The 23,016-nt window shown below is 38.9% G+C and overlaps 1 non-coding gene across 1 annotated transcript; it reads left to right on the top strand.

Annotated features, from left to right (window-relative positions):
- Positions 1–21,622: 21,622 nt before the first annotated feature.
- On the top strand, positions 21,623–21,700 carry TRNAA-AGC (transfer RNA alanine (anticodon AGC)). Its single transcript has one exon. It is a non-coding gene; the product is annotated as a tRNA-Ala (tRNA).
- The last annotated feature ends 1,316 nt before the right edge of the window (positions 21,701–23,016 follow it).

Genomic DNA, 23,016 nt, shown 5'->3' with positions numbered 1-23,016 from the left:
AGTCTCAAAACCCAGCAGGTTTTGACAGAAATCCCTTCAGATTTAATTGTTAATATTTTGAAATTTCAAAATCGTGCAGGCACTGCTACAGCCATGCAACATCACATGTTATTCATAACCAGCAAGAGAAAACAAATTGTCTACTGTTGCATTTTCAGCATATCTGAATGTTGGGGTAAAATCCTAATGGTGGGTCAGGTGTCAAAATATTGAATGTAATCAAAGTAGAGAGAGAGTAATGTGGAGGTTATCTGTCCCACAGGTAGGGGGAGGGTGTGGGATAGGGGTTTACTGGGGTTTTTGGTGGTGGAGAATGGGCACTGGTGAAGGTATGGGTGTTTCATTGTATGACCGAGACTTAAACCCAAAAGCTTTGTAACTGCTTTCATGGTGATTAAATAAATAAAATTATAAAAAATGAAAAAAAACTAATACAGTGTGCTTTTAATACTGTATTTTGTGTTTTGTTACATGTCCTATCACTTTAAACTTTGTCAATATTAAGTGTCACACAAACTTCCAACAATTGTTATTGAATGCTGGATTTTCTACATTTTGAGTAAGTTAAAAATAAAGGTCAATAATTTAGAAAGAGTAATTCTGCCACCTGGTGTTGTAAGCATTAGACTGCTTGCTTCTGGGAAACTTCCAGCAGTTACTTGCCAAGTTGTAACTGAGTCAGAATTTGAGAACAATTAGCTGTGCTCCTCCCCCAGTTTTTTTTTCCAAGTTTGCAGGAGCCAATCATGGAAGCTGGTAACTTTATGTGAATCTGTGCCAGATGTAGCACTCATTCCTCAGGATTTTTACTAAGATTTGTAAAGTCAAACAACAAAACTTTAACTGGAACCATATGCTATTTTTCTTGAAGTTCCATTTTATTTTTTAAAGTTTAGTATATATTTGTACATCTGAATCATTAATACCCAATACTATGATATACTATACTTTTGAGTTATAACAATAAAAGAAAACAGACTTTTTATTTTTAAATTTCAACTTGTAGGAGGTAGAAAAGTCCATATTAACTCTGTTAATAGTAATAAACCACTAAACTTTCACAAAATTATTATTGAAGACGTTTAAAAAACAAACAACAACCCATGAAAAGAAATAATAGCTAAACAAGTGGACCAGTTTGTGGAAAATTTCAAGATTTACAACTTATATTTCTCTACAAAAATGAAGTGTTATCAGTATAGGCCTTATCTTAGGAACTTCTCCTCACACCCTTGATTATTCTTGACTTGTCAGTTTTTCTATCGATTTTTTCTTTATTGTGTTCATTTTTCAGTTGTAGGATATCAATTAATTTCCATATTATTAAAATTTAAATGCAAGAATTTTAGTTTCAGAGTTCATCAAAATGCTTCATCAGATTTGTATATATAGTAGCAGGGATAGAAAGAAACTTTTCTTTTCCCTGGGTTTGCAAAAGGAACTACCCATATAATCCCCTCCCATTAGAAAGATAAAAAAAAACAAGTAAACTTATCTCTGATCTCTAGTATTCTTATCCCTGAGATAGAATCAAAAACAGTTATATGGTATGCTACTGCCATCTTGTGTCTAGCAAGCATTCCCTCAATTTGTATTCAGCATTAGTTATTAGCTGTAGTGGTCCACTCAGAAGCATTCAGAACCAGTCTGGAGAGTTATTGCAGAGATTTAAGAAAACAGGACACAGAAAAGGCATGAACATTAGGCTGTGGGTCTCTGAAGGCATCAGTTAAATTCTAAGACATACATAAGATCTTTAGTAAAGGCTTCTTGAGCTTAAAGACTGAACCTTAGTTTATTTTAAATAAACAAAACTATTTAAGGAGGGAAAATTAAAACTGAAAGGATTCCCATAAGAAAGAACACTAGAGTGGACTAGCGCAAGAGTACAACATGTAGGATGCTTGCCTTGAATGCAGCAAATCTGACTTCGATCCCATATAGTCCCCTGTGCACCACCAGGAGTAATTCCAGAGTGCAGAGCCGGGAGTAAGGACTGAGCACCACCAGGTGTGGCCAAAAAAAGAAAGAAAAAAAAGAAAGAACTTCTATACAGTAAGATTTTAAAAGTAGGGCGGGAGCCATAGCACAGAGGGTAGAGCATTTGCCTTGCACGCGGCCTACCCAGGTTCAATTCCCGGCATCCCATATGGTCCCCTGAGAACCACTAGGAGTAATTTCTGAGTGCAGAGCCAGGAGTAATCCCTGAGCATTGCCGGGTGTGACCCAAAAAGCAAAAAAAATTTTTAAAAATTAAAAAATACTTCAAAAGTGAAGATTCACTATTTCATTGAGATGATATAAGGAATTTTTGTGTATAGGAACCTTAAGATTTTCTCTCTGGGTATTTTTTAATTCAAGACTTTAATGCTCTCCCAATAGGAGCTGAATTTCAAAACTTTATTTTATTTTATTTTAATTCTTTTTTTTTTTGCATTTAGGCATTTCTACTTGGAAAAACTATATAACTACAAAGAGGAAAAAAATTATCAAGTTTATAACCTTCAAGCAAAAGAAGTTTCCCAGGACAGAAGAACATTCATTTGAAAGAATGTATGCACATCATGATTTATTGCAGCACTAGTTATTATTCATTTACTATAGTGGCCCACTCAGAAGCAAGGACAGATAAGTGGATCATGAAGGCATACACACAATGGAATACTATGAAGCTGTAAGGAATGATGAAATCATGCAATTCATGGCAGCAAAGATAGAACTGGAAGATAAGATAAATGAGGCCAGAGAGAAGGATAAACAGAGGGTCAAATCACTTACATGTGGTATTTAGAATAACCGGAAATGCTATGTTTCAAAGGGGGGTGGGGGTGGTGAATGACCAGATCAATCTTGGTGACAGTATAAGGAGAAGGAAAGACCAAATGTAAGGGAGGGGAAGAAGAGACAGATGAAAAGCAATGGGGGCCAGGTCAGTTGATTAAACTACAAAGGCGATGGTAAGTCATGATAGACCCAAATATTAACCCAGAGTTAATAACACTAAAATCAAGAGACCTAAACTTTAACAAGCAAACTTAGAGAGGTGACTGACGAGGGGCAGGCTGAAGGGGGCAGAGTGATGGGATGGATATGGGAAGGGACCTGGAAACATTTGTCAAGGGAATTGACACTGGTGAGGGGATTGCTGCAATATAGTATGTCTAAAACTGGACTATGAATAACTTTGTGAATCACAGTGCTTTATTTATTTATTTAGTTTTATTTTTGATTGAATCATAGTGAGATACACAGTTACAAAGTTGTTCATGATTGGGTTTCAGTCCCATAATGTTCCAAGACCCATCCCTTCACCAGTGCACATTTCCCACCACTAATGTCCATGGTTTCCCTTCCATCACCCCAATCCCGCCCCAAATCACAGTACTTTGATAAATTTTTTTTAAATAAAACTTTCAACATGGGAATGTCAATTTATATGGCAGAATAATATGTGTCAGTTTCTCTACTGTTCAAAGTGGTTTTAGTTCTTAAATCTTCCTCAAATTAGACATGTAAGATACATGGAAGATGAATCATAGAACAGCAGAAATGTATTAGAGAACAAATCTCCAGAGTTAGCCTCATAGGTGTTTATATGTCACTGTCACAGTCACTATCATCCTCTTGTTCATCGATTTGCTCAAGTGGGCACCAGTAACATCTCCATTGTGAGACTTGCTATATTTTTGGCATATTGAATACATCACAGGTAGCTTGCCAGGCTTTGCCATGCAGGCGGGATGGATACTCTTGGCAGCATGCCGGGATCTCTGAGAGGGGCAGAGGAATCAAAACTGGGTCAACTGCATGCAAGGCAAACGCCCTACGTGTGATGCTATCGCTCTGGCCGTTTATATGTCAAGTCAGTGAATTTGAGGCCTTTGACATGTTTTGCCTATCATCAACTTTATGAAAATATTGCAAATGTTGAGAACAAGACTTCAGACATCTAGTGATCATTCCAGTGAGAAGCATAATTTGGAACTCAAGCCAAGGATGAACTCGATTTTCTCTTTGTGTGGCTCAAGAAAATTACAAAGTAGACTCAAGAAAATTACAAAAGCTACACCAGATATAGCAAGGGTGTTTTTAGCCAGTCTGAGGATTTCTACTGAAGAGAGATTTTAAGTTCCTTGTCCATTGAAAAGCATCCTAGGGGATGTCTCTGACCAACTAGAATAGTGATTTTGCTTTGAACAACAGTCATCACAAAATCTAGTTTCCACTGGATTACAAATTACTCATCTAAAGGGAATGAATTTGGATCTCCTCATAAGTAGTACCAAAAGCAATAGGATCAATAAGTATAATTTGTTTTATTTCTATAGAATCATACTTACTCATAGAATTGTAATTAAACTAATAAACTAGTTATATAAAATCATACCAATTTTATATTTGTATAATTATATTTTTATAATTAGTCTACTAGTATAATTGTATTTTTATAATTAGTATAAAATGACAAAATCTTCTTTTCCAGAAATTTCCTATGATGTTGTCATTGTTGTTTTCTGGAAGATGGAGCTGGTGCAGAGAGGTGAGTTTAATCTGAAGCTTTCAACTAAAAAGCAGTATTACCCAATTCTGCTGGATAAACTCACCCTTTATCTTAGCCTTAGATTCTACATAGAATCGGGATTACTTCTGAAGCATCTCTAACAGAAGTCTCCCTGAAAATTAGACATGCCAGAATTCAAGACTGTTTCAGGACGCTCAGATTTCCTATGCAGTTAATGCCCCGGACCCCTGATTTGGAATTTCTTGCCCAAGGACAGCCTTAGTGCTCTGAAACCAGCAGGGCCTTTTGTTGGGCTGCCTCATTATCGTGCATTTGTCCACCTGATAGGCAGATCCCAGAGGAAGAACTGCAGACACTGATAGATGATGATGACAATGTGGTGTTTCTTTCCACTTCCTGCATTTTGACCAATGAAAACAAAATGCTGTAGAGGAACAATCAGTAACAGCCTAGCCAAAAAGCAGGCATGGATTTTCTTACATCTTCCCCTCAATTTGCTTTGAAATCACAAAATTCGTATAGGGGAGTTGGGGTGGGAGGGAAAGAGCTCAGAAGAAAACATGCATCCCGTTGCCTGTCACCAGGAAACTGTTTTCTGTGTCCTCTGACCACACGGCTTGAGAAAATAGAACTTCTCCAGCTATTTAACTTTTTAGTTCCAGTGGTTCTGCAGCTGCACCAGCTCCCCCTCAACCCTAGTTCGCCTTCCAGGCTCTCCTCCCCTACCAATGCCATTAATTGGCAGGATGTTGACTTGGCTGGATGTTGACTTGTGTCCCTAGGGACATCTTTGTGTCCCTAGCAATGTCTGATTTATTAATCCTGTTAAATCCTTCCACTGACACTTCTCCAGGAGTGTGTATAACCTGTTAAGTCCTTCCACTGACACTTCTTCAGGAATTTTCAGTGGCTACAGCCCCGACTCTAGATTTCCCTTGACATCAAACCAGTGCCCTTTACCACCAGCCTTGGAAGATCAACTCCTCAGGGCCTGTTTCCGTCTCCTATACCCAGCACTTTTAGATCCTTTCCCCCAAAACTCGCCTAGCTTGGACAATATCCCAGAGCATTCTAATCGAAATGTCCGTGGCTTGTTGTCCTCCGATACTGCCAGAATCAAGTCAAGGCAGCTCCATTATTTTCTGCACCCAAAGCATCTGGTGTTTGTATGTGCTTTGCGAAGCAGAGGGGAGCAAAGGAGAAGGGAAATAAGTTTTGGACACACTCTGTTAGAGAAAAATGCCAGTTCCAAGATTCCTGTAGTATTTCTCAGGAGAATTGTTAATTTTTCACGGACACCTTAGTGCTTTTTATTTTGAAAGTGGAAATCAGTAGATAGGCCAAACAAGCCTGTACCCAGAAACATTTATTTCACTGGAATGTGTGAATCCAGTTGTGAATGGCAAACTTAGTCTTTTCTATGATTTTAAAGTTGGGCAGCAGAGCCAGGGAGATAATAAACTGGGCAGGAAATTTGTCTTGCATGCTGAGGGTCTGCTGTTGGATCCCCGACACTGCATATGGTCCCCTGAGTACCACCGGGAGTGATTCCTAAGCACATATCCAGGAGTAGTTCCTAAGCACAACTAGGTGTGACTCACAAACAATAACAACAACAATAATAATAGTGATAATAATAATAGCAACATCTGTAGCACTGTAGCACTATCCTCCTGTTGTTCATCAATTTGCTAGAGCGGGCACCAGTAACATCTCCATTGTGAGACTTGTTGCTACTGTTTTTGGCATATTGAATATGCCACAGGGAGCTTTCCAGGCTCTGCTGTGCAGGCAGGATACTCTCGGTAGCTTGCCGGGCTCTCCTAGAGGGACAGAGAAATTGAATCCAGGTTGGCCACCTGCAAGGCAAATGCCCTACCCACTGGGCTATCACTCCAGCCAATAGCAACATCATAAAAAAAAAAATCAAAATTGGGTCCAGGAATAACTTTTGTTTAAATGTTCATCATGTTCAGTCAAAGTAGTTGAATGCACATGGCTATTTTCTAACTACCCTGTGTTTGGGGTAGGAAATATCTCTTGTGTTGTTACTTGAAGATCCAAGCCACATTTTATGGCATCTGATCTTCATCTTTTAAGTGATATGCCTCAAATTTTCTGACTGATTTCAATGTATTCCTAACTGTGGTAGCAAGAAAATAAAATGCCAATTTCGTTCAAAAAGAAACAAGGATAGATTTATTCACTTTTTCCATAAAAATAATTTTTCTAGGTACCAAAGGACAGTACAGCAGGTAAGGCACTTGCCTTGTTTGAGGCATCCCTGATTTTATCTACAACACTACATATGGACTTTTGAGCACATGATTCCTGAGTTCCACCAGGAATAATCCCTGAGCACAGAGTCAGGAGTAAGCCCTGAGGAAAGCCAGGTATGTCATCCCAATAATTTCCTTAAAACTCTTTCATCCTACACCAATGTTTGTTTTTAGCAAATATTTAGATGAAATATAAAGCAAATATTTTACTTTTATAGATTACTACGTTATAAATTTTCTGTTGTATAAAAAATTCAAATTTCACTATTACTTGCAAGAATATAATAGGTTTATTATCCTTTATCTCTAAATATGTGCCATCCTGGATACAGGCATGTGTCTGTATACGTGGAAGGTAACCAGGATGTTAGTATGCTTTAAGAATTTATTTAATTTATTTAGAGGTTGAGGAGATAGAAAAAAGTGGTTGGGTTTTTAAAGCATTCAGCCGAAGAGAAGGACTAGATAGAGGGCGGGATCCACAGATCCCAAAGGAAAAAAAAAAAAACCAGGTTCCAAAAAGAGCCGAGATCATCGGGAAGCCCCAGATGGGGTAGGTACCGCATCCCGCTTCCCCCAGATGCAACCCCGGTGAGCAGAAGCCTCTACAAGCACAGCTCGAGTATGCGGGAATTAGGACTTTTCCTCAAATCTGCCGGGACTACAACTCCCAGATAACCTCAGATTCCGGAAGTCATGCCCACAGCCCGCCCCCCAGCGCCATCTTTACAGCATTCAGCCAAAGAGAAGGACTACATGGAGGACGGGATCCATAGATCCCGAAGAAACAAAAAAAAAAAAACAGGTTCCAAAAAGAGCCGAGATCATCGGGAAGCCCCAGATGGGGTAGGTACCGCATCCCGCCTCCCCCAGATGCAACCCCGGTGAGCAGAAGCCTCTACAAGCACAGCTCGAGTATGCGGGAACTAGGACTTTTCCTCAAAACCGCGCGGCCGCTTAAGTGGCCACGCTACATCTCTCTATATGCAAAGTGAACCATGGGAAGTAAACCACCCAACGTTTCTCTCTGAAAATCATAGTTAAGTTTGGAGCACAGCCACAGCCCAGAAACACAAGGACTTAATGCATAACCCAGCAGCTTGGAGCAGAAAAGTGAACGGGCTATGCGTTAATCCAGGCCATAATGTCTGTCCGGAGGGGAAAGGGTGTTGCCCCAGTCGCCCTCTCTTCTCTGGAAAGAAGGATGGCGGCCGCATGGGAGCCTTGTGGACAGCAGGTATGAGCCGGGGGAGTGGGGGCGACTAAAACCTCATGGGATGGGGGGCGTTCTGGTCCGTCCTTCACGCCCTACTGAGGTCACCAGTTGCCCCCCACGAGCGGCTCTCCAGCACGGCCACAGCCCCAGAAGCACAAGGACTTAATGCAGAACCCAGCAGCTTGGAGCAGAAAAGTGAAAGGACTATGTGTTAATCCAGGCCATCATGTCTGCCCGCAGGGGAAAGGGTGTTGTTCCCTCTCGCCCTCCTCCCTCTGGAAAGAAAGATGGCGGCCACATGGGAGCCTTGTGGACAGCAGGTATGAGCCGGGGGAGTGGGGGCGACTAAAACCTCATGGGAAGGGGGGCATTTCGGTCCGCCCTTCACGCCCTACCGAGGCCACCAGTTGCCCCCACTAGCAGCTCTCCAGCACGGCCACGACTCCAGAGCACAGAAACCAATTTCTTAACTATCTGACTTTCAGTAGAAATACTTCCAGGGTCAATAAGTAAAATAGCAGAAATCCAAAACCAACATTTAATTCTTGAACCCAGCTGTAGAAAGCAAATCACTTCACAATGCTTTTTCAGCATGTCTGATTTGGGGGGGGGGGTAAACTCTAAAAAATAGTGGTGAATCTTTTATTGAAACAATGAATCTAATCAAAGCAGATAGAGTGTTAACTAGAATTCATCTGCCCCACAGGGACTGGGAGGGGTGGGAGTGGGGTTTTATTGGGGTTCTTCATGGTAAAAAATAAGTTTTGGTAAAGGGAAATGTGTTTGATATTTGCATGACTGAGACCTAAACCTGAAAGCTTTGTAACCTTTCCCACGGTGATTCAATAAATAAATAAATTAATTAAAAAATAAATAAATAAATAATCAAAAAAAAAAGAAAAAAGTGGTTGGGCACATGCCAAGGATGAGGAGAGGTCCTGAGGACTGTCTCTGGCAGCTCATCCCTGCCTCCCAGCTCTGTGCTATGACCTTGGTGTTCCTGAGCACTGCCATAAGTTTTGCTGGGGGTTGCTCCTATAAAAATTATTATTTTTCAATGAGACCACCAAGAAGCCAGTCTGAATCTCTTAAAAATTAGCGATTTTAATGCCTACTAGGATATACTTCTATGTAAATATGGTGAGAAACCTGAGTGTGTTTTCAAGATCCTTGAAAGAAGAAAGGCCCATATCTATATATCACTTACTTTCCAATTCCACATTGGTACAAACATGCGATTGGTTGTATTTCTTTGTGATGTTTTTAGAGTCCCGTATAATCATTTACTGGCTAGTCTTGACATGAATTGAGTGTTGAAAGTCAGTTAGGGGACAAACATGATAACCTTTCAGTGCCTATAGTGCAAACCATAAAGCCAAAGGGAAGAGAGAGAGAGAGATAGAGATAGATAGATAGAGAGAGAGAGAGAGAGAGAAGAAAAATGCCTGTCAGAGGCAGGCTAGGAGAGATGGTGGTCAGGAGGGAAACTGTGGACATTGGTTGGTGGTGGGAAATATACACAGTAGAGGGATGGATACTGGAACATTCTATGACTGAAACTCAATCACAAACAATTTGTAACTACCTCACAGTAATCTAATAAAAATATTAACAATAAATAAAAGATGTCACAAAACTCCAAAAAAATTGTAAAATACTAGAATCTAAAAAACTGAAAATTTGTTTTCCTAATCAATTTGGTAATATAGGAAGAATCTGCTAACCACATACTAAAACAAATAATATGTATTTTGTATTTTCTAAATTTGAAAACCTCATTTCAAAGTATAATGAAAAATTGCTCATCTAGAAAGTTTAAGAGCTTTGGAATAAGCCCAAATTTGTCTGATCCCAAAGTTTGTGCTTTTAACCATTATCACAGCATAACTTTTAATGTAACAAGGAGTCAACTTATGCTATAAATATTTATCTCATAGATAAAACCAATAACAAAGTTATAGCCCTGTGTAGCATGGTATAATTATCCTTATGCAAATGAAAATAAATGTTCTTTATAGAGGATGCATAGTTACTGGGTGACATTCACTTCTCTTCTTGGTAACCAATAAGTTTAAATACTACTATGTAAAGCTAATGAGATTTACATATTGTGACTGTAAACTTAGCATATTTAATAATAATAAGGGAGTGAGGGAAGAAAATAGATAGCTTCTTCTCTAGCTGCAGTGCTACATTCATAGATTGAATCAACTGAACTGAAAATCTGTCACATATATGTGCCTACAATAGGTGATTCTGTACTGCACACACAGGTTTTCTTGGGCTGGAATGATAGCACAGTGGGTAGGGCATTTGCTTTGCACGCGGCCAACCCAGCCGACCAAGGTTTGATTCCTCTGCCCCTCTCAGAGAGCCTGGAAAACTACTGAGAGTATCTCGCCCGTGACGTATTCAATATGCCTAACACAGTAACAAGAAGTCTCACAATGGAGATGTTACTGGGCCTGCTCGAGCAAATCGATGAACAATTGGAGGACAGTGCAACAGTGCGACAGTGCAATCCCTATTACCATCTGTAATAAGATTCTGCTGTATTATTTAATAAGACCAGTCATCTGCTTTTGAATTTTCATTTTTCAAAATATAAACAACTCCAGGCTACTTTCCACATGCTCAGGCCGAGCCTCATGCATGAGTGAACATAGTCCTGGACCACTTGGCTGCTTTCACAGATGGGCGACACATCATAAGACACTCCCTACCCATTTTCCATAATTACCACACCATATTTGATGGGATTTAGACAGTAGGCAACAAATCAGAGAGGGAAATATATATATATATATGTATGTATATAAAGCTATATATATGAATATATATATTTATATAAAGTAATGTAATTTACAGCCATCTGTAAATGTATATAGGTAGATAGATAGATATAGATATATGGATATATAGATATATCTCGGAGAGCCTGGCAAGTTACCGAGAGTATCCCGCCTGTATGACAGAGTCTGGCAAGCTACCCGTGACGTATTCGATGTGCCAAAAACAGTAACAATAACGGGTCTCATTCCCCTGATCCTGAAAGAGCCTCCAATATGGCAGCATTGGGAAAGACGAGTAAGGAGAGGCTGCTAAAATCTCTGGGCTGGGACAAATGGAGATGTTACTGGTGCCCTCTTGAGTAAATCGAATGGGGTGACAGTGATACAGTGAATCAATTTGGTTTAAAAAAATAAAAGCATTAACTAAAGGAATGGTAAATTTTGATTGATTGATTGATTATTTATTCTAGTTAGTCCCTACACTTCACTGCAAAGAGAATAGTATATTTTATGACATGTTTGGGTTAATATTTAGCCTATCATGTAGCTAAATTTATCAGTTTCAAACTTTCTTAAGTCAAGATTTATCTAATATCATAACAGTTTTGGACCTATATTAGATAGTAAACATGTGAAAAAGAGAAATACACAATGAGAAAGGCCTTATTAGAAGGTTAGCTCCTGATGCACCATGAAGAGTAACTGTGTTTAGGGGCAAGGGGCAAGGACTACGCTAGAAATATTTGAGTTTGTTTGTTTATTTTTCTAGGGGTGGGGAGTGGTTTTGGCCCAATCCAGGAGTTCTCAGGACTTAATCCTGGCTCTGAACTCAGGGCTCAGTGATCACTCCTGGCAGTGCTGGGATACCATATGAGCTGTCATAGAGCGAACACAGATCAATCCCAAGCAAGGCAAGTGCTTTACTTACTGTATTATCTAGCCAGTTTCTTAGAAATGCTTGGATTGGTGGCAAATATTATATAAATCACAAATTTGCATCATAAGTTTTATTTTAAAAATACACATAAGTTTCGAAAAACATACATCTCTGGACCTTTATGCATGAAGCAAAAATCAGATACTTTTTAAAGGGACCCTCCTGTAATCTGAGTAAAGCTGCATAAAGATATTAGTGCATTTCCTTCAGCAATCAGAAGGAATACAACATATCACTGCTTTGACTTAACTGTATTCAACATAAATTTCAAAGATAGAATTTGAGAAACTTAAAGATTTCTTCCATATCAGCTAGGTATAAATTAACTTATGCAAAACATCATGTATTTTAAAACAAGTAACATATTAACTCTTACTATAATGGTAGAAAACTCTATAACTATCATTTAGTCCTCAATAAATTAATTCAAATGTATGGTATTTTCAAATATATTCAAATATATTCTAAATTCAAGTTTGAACAATTGACTGCTATTAAGTAACTCATTTTATTTTAGTGATGGAAGTTGAGGCCATACCTGGTGGTACTCAGGGGCTACTTCTCAAATGTGCTCCAGAATCATTGCTGTGAATAAATCCAAAGTCAGCCATCTAGAAAACAAGAACCTTAGCCCCTATACTAATGAAAAAGCAATGCTTTTCCTTGAACATGAAAGATTTGTCTAGGAAGAGTGCTCTACTATTAGACAATCACTTTAAATACAGAAGACAACATTACTTAATATTATTATTTGAAATAGTAATTTAAGTATATTCTCAGTTATATTTAGCATCTACAGATATTCTCAGATATCATTCAAATTTTTCAGAAATCTTAGAAATATTATCGATATGTATTTTCTTTAAGTTGAAACACATCCTTGTGCCCTTTCTCTCAAACTTTTTCTAACTACTGGTTTCAATAACAAGTTTCATTTCAGTTAAAAGGAATTCTCTTAACCACAAATGCATATAAAATACATAATATACAGGGCCTGGGGAGATTGTTCTGGGATCCGGGTTCCTAGAAAGCAGAACTCATTAGATTCTTCAGCACCTCATGGAGCCATGAGTATCAGTAGGTATAGCCCTAAAGGCCTTCAAGGAACTGGTAAAGCATCATGACCCCTAAGAACTACCAGGATGACACTGAGCAGCATGGTTTCCTGATATTCAACCAGTGAACCATATACCCACATTGACCAAATATTACCAGCAAGGGCACTTGAGTACAGCTTGTGAGGTTTTCACAAATAAATGAAAATTTAAAATATTTTTTTAAAATATATAACTTGGAACCATACATCTGCCTTAACAGTAACTTGGGATATGTGTCTAATTCTTATCCAGAGGAAGAAACTTTCAGTGACAATTTGATAATGTACATAGATTAGTCTCAAATCCTGGTAACCCTAGGAGATTTTTTTTTTTTCCAGACACAATAGATAGGTGTTTGATTTCATTGCATCCACAGGAATTCATTGTGGCTCTCTGGTGAATGGAGTCTTAGATTCTGCTCTTTTAGGGGAAATGACCCACAAGAGATCTAACAGAAAGCAGACCTTGCCATATGGTTCTGTTTGCCCTTTGAAGAGAGAGATCTGAGACACTGCAGTGATGTTTTTCCTTTGTCATAAAAGATTTGTCTAGGAAGCGACAAGAAGTCATGAACTTGACATGTTGGTCAAAAAACAGAAAGTGTAAGCCAACAGATGGAAAAGCAGAGGGCCGACATCTGCTTCCAGGGAACCCCTGTGGTTCAGAGCATCTTTCGAGGATGACCCATTTTAGAATAAAGCCAGTCTTCTTCCTGTCACAAAACGATCTTCTAATCAAAATGTATGCGACACAATCTATTTACTTCATTTCTCATAGGTTTGCTTCATTTCTCAAAACCAATGTTTGTTCAAGAATCCTTTTTATGGTATATCACCATATACTAGTGATATATGAAAACAAGCTAAAGTTTTCCTTCATGCTATTGTTTACAGCATTAGGCAACAATACTTTTTTTTTCATGTGTATTTGTTTGTTTAAAACTATTGGCAACAATTTGTTTGCAAAATTCTGGGAATCATTCTACCGTGAACCGGAAGTTTTAAAATAACTTTAAAATAATAAGGTTTAATTTTTTAAAAACTAATAGTTTTGTTTGACTAAAATTTAATAGAATATGTTATATAGGAAGGTGTGACACTAACACCCAGATTTTTCCTATTAACCTTTATAATATTGTAAGCCAATGATAAGAAAATAAAAATAAGTTATACAAATTCTATTTTAAGTGACACCAAGCAAAATTTTATGAAAGAAAATCACAGTATACACTACAGACTACACTTTTCACATTTATTAATTTTTATTTACAAAAATCTAGCACACTTAAAAATGTTAGTAAATAATTCATGAATAAAGAATGCCAATGAGGAAATTGTTGTCAGAAAATGCATTGATGTGATTGATATGTTGATATTCAAAATGTAGTCCTTCAACTGTAGATACTCTAGTCCTTCAACTGTAGATACTCATGCTGACATAATTTTTAAAAATTAACATTCTGATGAAATATTATACAATATTGGCATGGCATCCATCGTGGGTTGCACTTCACAGATAATGTTCCTTCTCAACCTCTTTTATCGATTTGTACTGTTTGAAGGAAACATGTGATGATGTGATATAAAATTGTCAAAAATTCAACAAACAGTGGCATGAGAATGGTTTAAATAATTCAGAGTTCAAGAGATACCAGAATTATGGATTATTTAATAAACCTATTTCTTTGGACTGAGGCAAGAGCTCACTTGGCAGAGCATACATCTTTCACATGTAGGTCCCTGACTTTGATTCTTGACCCAGCATGGGCCCTGAGCACCACCAGATGTAGCTCCAGTGGTCCCCAGTTATCTTTACTCCCAGTGGCCACAAGCCCTGCTGGATATACCTTCTATTTTTTAAAAAGTACTGCACCGTAGCACTGTTCTCCCATTGTTCATCTATATGCTCTAGCAGGCACCAGTAATGTCTCCATTGTGAGACTTGTTGCTGCTGTTTTTGGCATATTGAATACGACACGGGGAGCTTACCAGGCTCTGCAATGCGGGCGGGATACTCTTGGTAGCTTGCTGGGCTCTCCGAGAGGGACAGAGGAATTGAACCCGGGTCGGCCGCCTGCAAGACAAATGCCCTACCCACTGTACTATCGCTCCATCCTTTTTTTTTTTTTTTAAAAAAAAGCAGTTAAAATAAACGTTGTTTCATCTCTCACCTGTTCTTGATAGAATATTGTATACTTGAAAATTAAGGTTCTAATGCAAAGTTCAAGTGGTTCTTTACTGAGTTCAGAAACGATAGTTCCTGGAAAAGAAAGTTGGAGATGTTCCAATGGAGGATTGTGGGGCAGTGGCAAGGAACATTGGTAAGAGAGGGAAATTTAGAGAGTGGAAAACCCAATGCACGTTTGGCAGATTGTCTCTTTTTTCTTTTTCATGACTTTTGAATATCATCTTCCAAACCAACTTTGGTTTATAGTTTATAGTTTCAGCAAAAGCCAGAAAATGAAGGGTAACAACACTACTACAATTCAGTGGGCAACAATTTAAGACTATAAGAGATTTAGTCATCTTTGGATCAATATGTAAGAAATAGAGAGAGAATTGCTTTTATTTTATTTTTTTTGAGAATTGCTTTTAAAAGCCTTAAGTCTACCATCTTTTATCAAGTCAATTTATTAAAAATGTGAGGAAAACATGACTTTTTTTCTCCCAAATTTCTGTTTTTGACTCGAATTTTCCCACCCAGGGAGCGATTCAGAAAATATTCCTCTTGCCAACCTTTCAAAAATTCTTAAACATGACATACAGGCAAGACCTCTAAGCTAATTCCTTTAAGAGAAACGTTGCTTCAGTCTTCAGATGGCTTTCCTTTTTCCATTTATGAGGTTCACTCTTTTTTGTTTCATCTTGGCAGGAAAAATGTGGTTGGAGGTAGGAGGGGTGTCAAAGACTGACCTTGACTTCCTCTGGAATCCTATGTCTCCTAACTATGATTCTGTCACTTTATGATCCAAATGCTGATAGAGTTAAAATAAATAATTTAACCCTTTTGACTTGAGTTCAAAGCTATGACTTCGTATGAATGTTATAGTGCTTGTTCCATATAGGATAAAGCTGATGAATGGCAATGTTGTGAAGTTGTTTTATTAAAGATGTCGACCTTCTGTTCACAGTCTCTTCAGAAGACAGGATGAGAGTAAAAGGGCTCAATCTATACCTTCTTCAGGAGAAATACATTTTAGATTTAAGAATTTTCTAATGATAGTAGTTACAAAGAACAAAAATTAATTTCTGAAAAATATTACTTCCGGCTTCCTTCCAGAGGGAAGACATTTGGGAATCAATTTCCCTTAGAAAAAGAAAAATATAGTGGGGAGACTGATAGCACAGCAAATAGGGTCCTTGCATTACATGCAGCTGAACTGGGCTCAATTCCTAGCACCCCATATGGTCCTCTGATTTCTGCCAGGAATGATCCCGGAGGTGTGGCCCAAAAAACAAAGGAAAAAGAAATGAAGAGAGAAGAGAAGGGATAGGAAGGGAACTGTTTAGGGAGAAGAAAGAGAAAAAAGAGGAGAGGAAGGGAAGGAGAGGAAGGGGGAGAGAGCAGAAGAGAGGAAGGGATGTGAGAGGAGGGGTGAGGAGAGGAGATAAAAAAAGAGGAGGGGAGAAGAAGTAAGGGGAGAGGAGAGGAGCAGAGGAAAAGAGAGGAAAGAGGTATGGAGAGGAGGGGAAGGTATTGGGAGGGGAAGGAAGGGAAAGAGAGGGAGAGGAAAGGAGAGAAGGGGAGAGGAAAGGAAGGAAGAAGAGAGGGGAGAGGAAAGGATGGGAGAGCAAAAGAGGGAAGGGGAGAGAAAAGGAGAGGAGTGGAGTGAAGGAGAAGGGAAAGAAGAGGAGAGGAGGGGAGGGAAGAGGTAAGGAGGGAAGGGGAGGGAAAAGACAGGAGGGGAGGGGATGGAGAGGGCAGGGAGGATGTGGAAAGGAGGTGGAGGGGAGAGGAAAGAAGAGGAGGGGGAGGGAAGAGGAAAGGACAATGGGAGAGAAGAGTAAAGGAGAGGAGGGGAGAGGAGAGGACAGGAAAGGAAGGGAGGGGAAGGAGGGGAGTGGAGAGGAGGGGAAAGAAGGGGAGGGGAGGGAAGACAAAGGGAGAGGGGAGGAAAGGAGAGGAGGAGAAGGAAGGGGAGGGGAAAGAAGGAGAGAGGGAAGAGGAGAGGATGGGATAGGAAGGGAGGGATGGGGAGGGGAAAGAAGAAGAGAGGAGGGGAGGGGAGAGTTGGAGAGGGAAGGGGAGAGGAAAAGAGAGGAGAGGAAGGGAGGGGAGCGGAGAGGGTAAGTAAAGTTGGTTAAGTAAATTTAACATTTAAATTTGGTAAGAGGAAGAAAGAAGACATAAATACAATGAAAACTCATAGGTTCATGCCAGTTGTCAAGGGTTAACTTTGTCCTCCAAGGTCATGCTAAAACTCTGCAAAGCTCTCTCCCACTATATTTAGCATCAAAGAACATTCATCAGACATAACTTCCTCTCTTTCCTTGCTCATCTTCTTCCTCTTTCCACAATCAGCTTCTCCCTTTGCCTTTCTTCTTCCTGATTCACAATTAGCCGTGTGCAAGCATCATCAGCCACTGATGGAGCAGGGATGCCTTCCAGGAACCCCTGGATGTTTGAACAATGCCCCAGGAACCCCAGCATGTCTCCAGCTCCACAGAATGAAGAAGAAAGAAAACATAAACATAAAGAAAACAATAGGGAAATAAATAACAATGGGGATTTGAAGTCCAGATCACTCCCTGGCACAGCATGAAAAACTTTGAGTTCTCTTTCTGTTTAGCCTTCTAAGAGAATGAATTTATCCCTGCCAAATATTCAGGCAGGTAGGCAACAAGTAATGATCATGAGTCATATTTTTAATTGTGAATTATCTCTCTGCTTTATATACTTCATTCCTCTTCTTCCTGAAAAAACTTGGCTCCTTGACACTCTAACCACAAGAAAATGTTCTCTGTGGAAAATGGTTCATGAGTGTTGAGCAAATGAGTAAAGGGAGACTGTCTTTCCCATGTTTCCTTATAGAATGTTCTTGATTCTAAAATAGATACCAAGGGGCGGGAGCAATAGCACAGTGGGTAGGGCATTTGCTTTGCATGCGGCCAAGCATCCCATATGGTCCCCTGAGCCCAGGAGTAATTACTGAGTGCATGAGCTAGGAGTAACCCCTGTGTATTGCTGGGTGCGACCCCCAAAAATAAAAATAAAATAAAATAGATACCAGATTTTTTCCCATACTTTAGACTCTTGGTGTCACACATGACTGATCAACAGAACATAGTGGATGTGGTATTTTTAGTGTTCCAGAAGTTCTATCCGCTTTCCCTCTTTCTCTTCCTCCATAACCATTTCATGCAACATGAAAACAGGGGATAGGTTTCTATTAAGGAACCCCAGAAGAGAAGTCTCCATGTGCAGTATTGTCAACTTTCCTATATGCACTATATGCAAAACTCCCAAACACTGCATATGAGAACTGGTCTACACTGAACTTACTATGTCTACACTGAACTTACTATGGTTGGGGTCTGAGTGTGGATGCTGAGGACGGACAATCCAGAGATGGTGGTGGCAAGAAACGGACTCTGATGAAAGATGTGATGTTGCGACTTATTAATCATAAAAACTTTATTATTAACAGTATTATAAATTATGGTGGCAAAAAGTTATTTTTTAAATGTATCATGGTAAATATGCACACTGGAATACTATGCAGCTGCAAGGAAATATGAAATCATGTAATTTAACACTACTTTGTTGGAACTGGAAAATATGATGTGTGAAGTAAGCCAGAAGAAAGATAAACACAGGATGATCTCACTTATCTGTGGAATATAGACAGCTGGATGAAGAAATTATTGTAATAAAAGGAGAATGTGTATATAATCCTTGACCCCAGTGTTTAGAGAGGAGACAGATGGGTCTGGAGTGATAGCACAGCGGGTAGGGCATTTGTCTTGCACACATCTGACCCAGGTTCAATTCCCAGCATCCCATATGATCCTCCAAACACCGCCAGGAGTAATTCCTGAGTGCATGAGCCAGGAGTAACCCCGGTGCATCGCAAAATAGAGAGAAGACAGACCGATAAGAAAATAAATCAAGGAGAAAAGAAAAGAACAAGAAATAATTAATTAACAGGTCTCAGGGTTTTAATTATATTGGTGATATGAATGAGGCTTGCAGCCATCTACCCCAAACACATATTCGACAGAAATGAATACATGATCTCTAAGTAGAAACCCCTAAAACTTAGTGATGTGCCTGTCAAGTTGACATATGGAGGTAGTGTAGGGGTTGGAATGGAGAGGGAATCTGGAAACACTGGTGGGAGAAAGTTGACACTGATGGAGGGATTGATGTTGAATTATTGCATTCTAAATACAACTATCAGTAACTTTGTAAATTGAGACTCTAATAATTTTTTAACAAGAACATAAAATAAAAAAGAAAAAAGATTGTGATGACCAGAGTGATAGTACAGTGAGTAGGGTGCTCACCTTTCATGTACAAGACCTGGGTTCAATCCCAGGGACCACATATAGCCCTTGGAATTTCAGCAGTAGTGATCCCTGAGCAAAGAGCCAGAAGTAGCCTTGAACACAGCTGGGTATGACCACAAAACTTACTAATTAAGTGCAATGGAATTATTTAATTATATCTGAACATCTGAGCTACAATGTGAGCTAGAAAATAAGAACCTTTCTTATAATTCAGTATTAGGAAAACTTAATTCAAAAGATTACTTTGTTTTTTCTTCTAAATAGACCCACTTAAATAGATATCAAAATCAATCACATAGCCAAGACTGGCTTCAGCAAAGTATACATGGACCTCAAATTTTTTCTAATTGTTTTAGGGTCAAGTTAGCAAACTCTACTTGATCCCCAAGAGGATTTTACCTCTCATATATCTTTTACCCCATAGCTATTTTATCCCTCTTTGCTGAAGAATTAATCACCAATAATTTGGCTTGCATATATATTTATTTTTATGATTGACAACCAAGAACAATTGCAACAGAATGATGTCTATTCTTTCCCTAAGTGATTTCATCTGGTCCCATGGATTTAATTAAGAACTACCTAAAATATGACGACTCTAAAATGTTATTTAAGTTTTAACTAGCTCTCTGGTCTGAAATAAAAAAAATTCAATTTTCTGCACGTTCGCTATTTATTGGGATGTTAAAATCAATCTGTTCAAAATAAAATACTACAGTAAATGGATGAGCACTCTCTCTTATAATATGCAGAGGATTAATGCTAATTATCAGACACAAAGGACATCCCATTTTTACTTCCATTAAAGCACCTAAATATTGGTCAGTTACTTTATTTTCACACTGATACTAGAAATGTGGCAACAATTATTATCCAAACAGTCATGTTTCACAGATAGCAGATTCTTTTCTTCTGTTTCCTGTTTTCCTCTTATTAGTTGGACCAGACTTTATTGGTAATTATAAGGAGAAATATCCGAAAACTAAATTAGTCTCCCATATGAAACTAAATGGATTTACCTGCCACAAAATATACTAGAATCATTTGCTCCAAGATACCACAAATTTGTAGAGTTACACATTGAAAAAAATTATTTTTTTCTTGTAGCCTCTCCAACACCAGCTTCCTCTGCTCACATGTTCTTTCCTCTGTTTTGTAAACTGGTTTTATTTCAAAACCAGATTTAGAAATGTAATACTAAAACCATCCGAAGGGAAGGAATCATCTTTAGAAAATTGGGGGAAAATAATATATAAAGGGCAGAAAAAGCACAAATAAGGACATACTAGGAAAGAACAAACATGGAAAAAAGGAGTTAAAACTTTTCCACTATTGTTAATAGAGAATAAACATTGTCACTTCAAGGCTTCAGCAGTTGAAGTCACAACAGGGCCATTTAGGAATTCAACTGTTATTAGTAATATCAACAAAATGCATATAACAGCATCATTAAAGTAATTCTAAAGTAACATCATACCTGAAAATAATAGCAACAAATCAACAATCATTCAACTGAAACCATAGTATATTTAAGACATAACTGGCATGATGGGGCTGGAGCCATAGCACAGTGGTAGGGCGTTTGCCTTGCACGCAGCCAGTATGGCTGACCCGAGTTCAATTCCTCCGCCACTTTTCTAGAGAGCCCGGCAAGCTACCGAGAGTATCTTGCCCCCATAGCAGAGCCTGGCAAGCTACCTGTGACGTATTCAATATGACAAACACAGTAACAACAAGTCTCACGATGGACATGTTACTGGGCCCGCTCGAGCAAATCAATGAACAATGGGAGGACCGTGACCATGACCGTGGCATGATACAAGAATTAGTAATTACCATAAATACATAAATATATTTACGTCTACTTTATAAATAAGGATATCTATTCATTTGCCCTCTGTTTCTCTCTCTCTCTCTCTCTCTCTCTCTCTCTCTCTCTCTCTCTCTCTCTCTCTCTCTCCCTCACCCTTAAATTGACTTTCTATGCTTTGTTTTTTTAAATATTTATAAAATTCCTAATCTAACTTTTAAAAGGCTCAACTTATTTGTGCAGCAGTGGGCAGAAAAGCAAAGAAAGACGAGTGACAGATTAATTGGGAAGGAAAAAGGAAATGAAAGACACAGAAGAGAAATAGATGGAGAAGGAAAGGAAACGGAAAGGAAGTCTTCAAAGATTTCAGTGGGCAATATGATACCAAGAGTTAGAATTATAACTCATGAAGATAGATTCTTATCAGGACCTTCAGATTATGAGACTGACGTACTGCTGCGGGGGTGTAGCTCAGTGGTAGAGCGTGTGCTTAGCATGCACGAGGTTCCGGGTTCAATCCCCAACCCCGGCACCTCCATCCCCTGGGTTCTGCAGGAACATTCCTCTTTTCACCTAAAGAATTGCTCATTCTCAGGGCTGGAGTGATAGCACAGTGGGAAGGGCATTTGCCTTGCACGTGTCTGACACAGCCGACCTGAGTTTTATTCCTCCGCTCCTCTTGAATAGCCCGGCAAGCAACCCAGAGTATCTCGCCTGCCCAGCAAACCCTGGCAAGCTAATCCTGATGTATTTTATATGCCAAATACAGTAATAAGTCTCATAATGTTACTGGGCCCACTCAAGCAAATTGATGAACAATGGGAGGACAATGACAGTGACAGTGAAGATGGATTAACAGTTGGACTGGACTGCTTGGGTGTTTTGTTGAAGTGAGATTTGACCAGTGTTGATAAGTGTCTTAACTGAATTTTGATTCTCCCTTAACTAGTAATTGAAGGTGATATATTTCTTCTTCCTTATGTTCCTCAGCACCCCAGCTGAGAGAGAGGTAATGTGAGGTTCCTGAGAGCCAGTGAGTAAATTAAACATCTGGCCAACTGACCCTGGGTCACTCATATGATTCTCAATTACTCTAAGAACTGAGCAGTTCTGGCGAACAAGCACCACTTAGGGTGAAAGATAAACTGGTGATGGTTTCTCACACATCTTAAGCTCTATGGTCTTTGTCTTAGTGGCTTCCCACAAATATACATGAGTTGATGGCTAAGCAGAGACTTCAAGGTTTTGGCTTTGCCTACTCTACTATGGAATCTGCTCCCCACCCCCTTCCCCCATTTCAAGATCATGATGAACTTACCAGCAGTGGAGTTATTGCTTTACTGTACTATAATTGCCATTTAATGTAATTCTTTCATTCACTTTTAAGGGATTTTAATATTGAAGGCTCATTTTCTCTTCTTCTTCAGGCCAAGTTTCTTTTCATTATTCTGAGCCTTTATTGTCTTTAGAAAGACTTTAATTCTATGACAGAGCATAGAGGAAATGAGGCAAGAAGCACAGTACCACCAGAACAGCCCAAAGTTATTAGCTACACCTTTTCTCTTGAGTGAATGTCAGATCGTATAACTTCACTCAGAGCTCAAGTGAAGAAATTAAATGTGACTGATTGAAATGGAGAACTTCAAGAACCTCTCATTGTAGTGTGTGTGTGTGTGTGTGTGTGTGTGTGTGTATTCCCATCATTATTATTCTCAGAGTAGTACTTATACTTTACCTCACTCCATACTCACTATTTTTCAGATTACAGGTTATATACAAGGTACATATGTGACCAGTGATTATCTGATTTCATAAAAATAATCTATTTAGGAAGGATAAGAAGAAAATACTTTA

Source organism: Sorex fumeus, unplaced genomic scaffold (assembly GCF_029834395.1).
Source record: "Sorex fumeus unplaced genomic scaffold, SorFum_2.1 ptg000265l, whole genome shotgun sequence".
Classification (NCBI taxonomy): Eukaryota; Metazoa; Chordata; class Mammalia; order Eulipotyphla; family Soricidae; genus Sorex; species Sorex fumeus.
The sequence above is the reverse complement of the archived record's forward strand: the minus strand, read 5'-3'. Positions and strand labels throughout refer to the sequence as shown.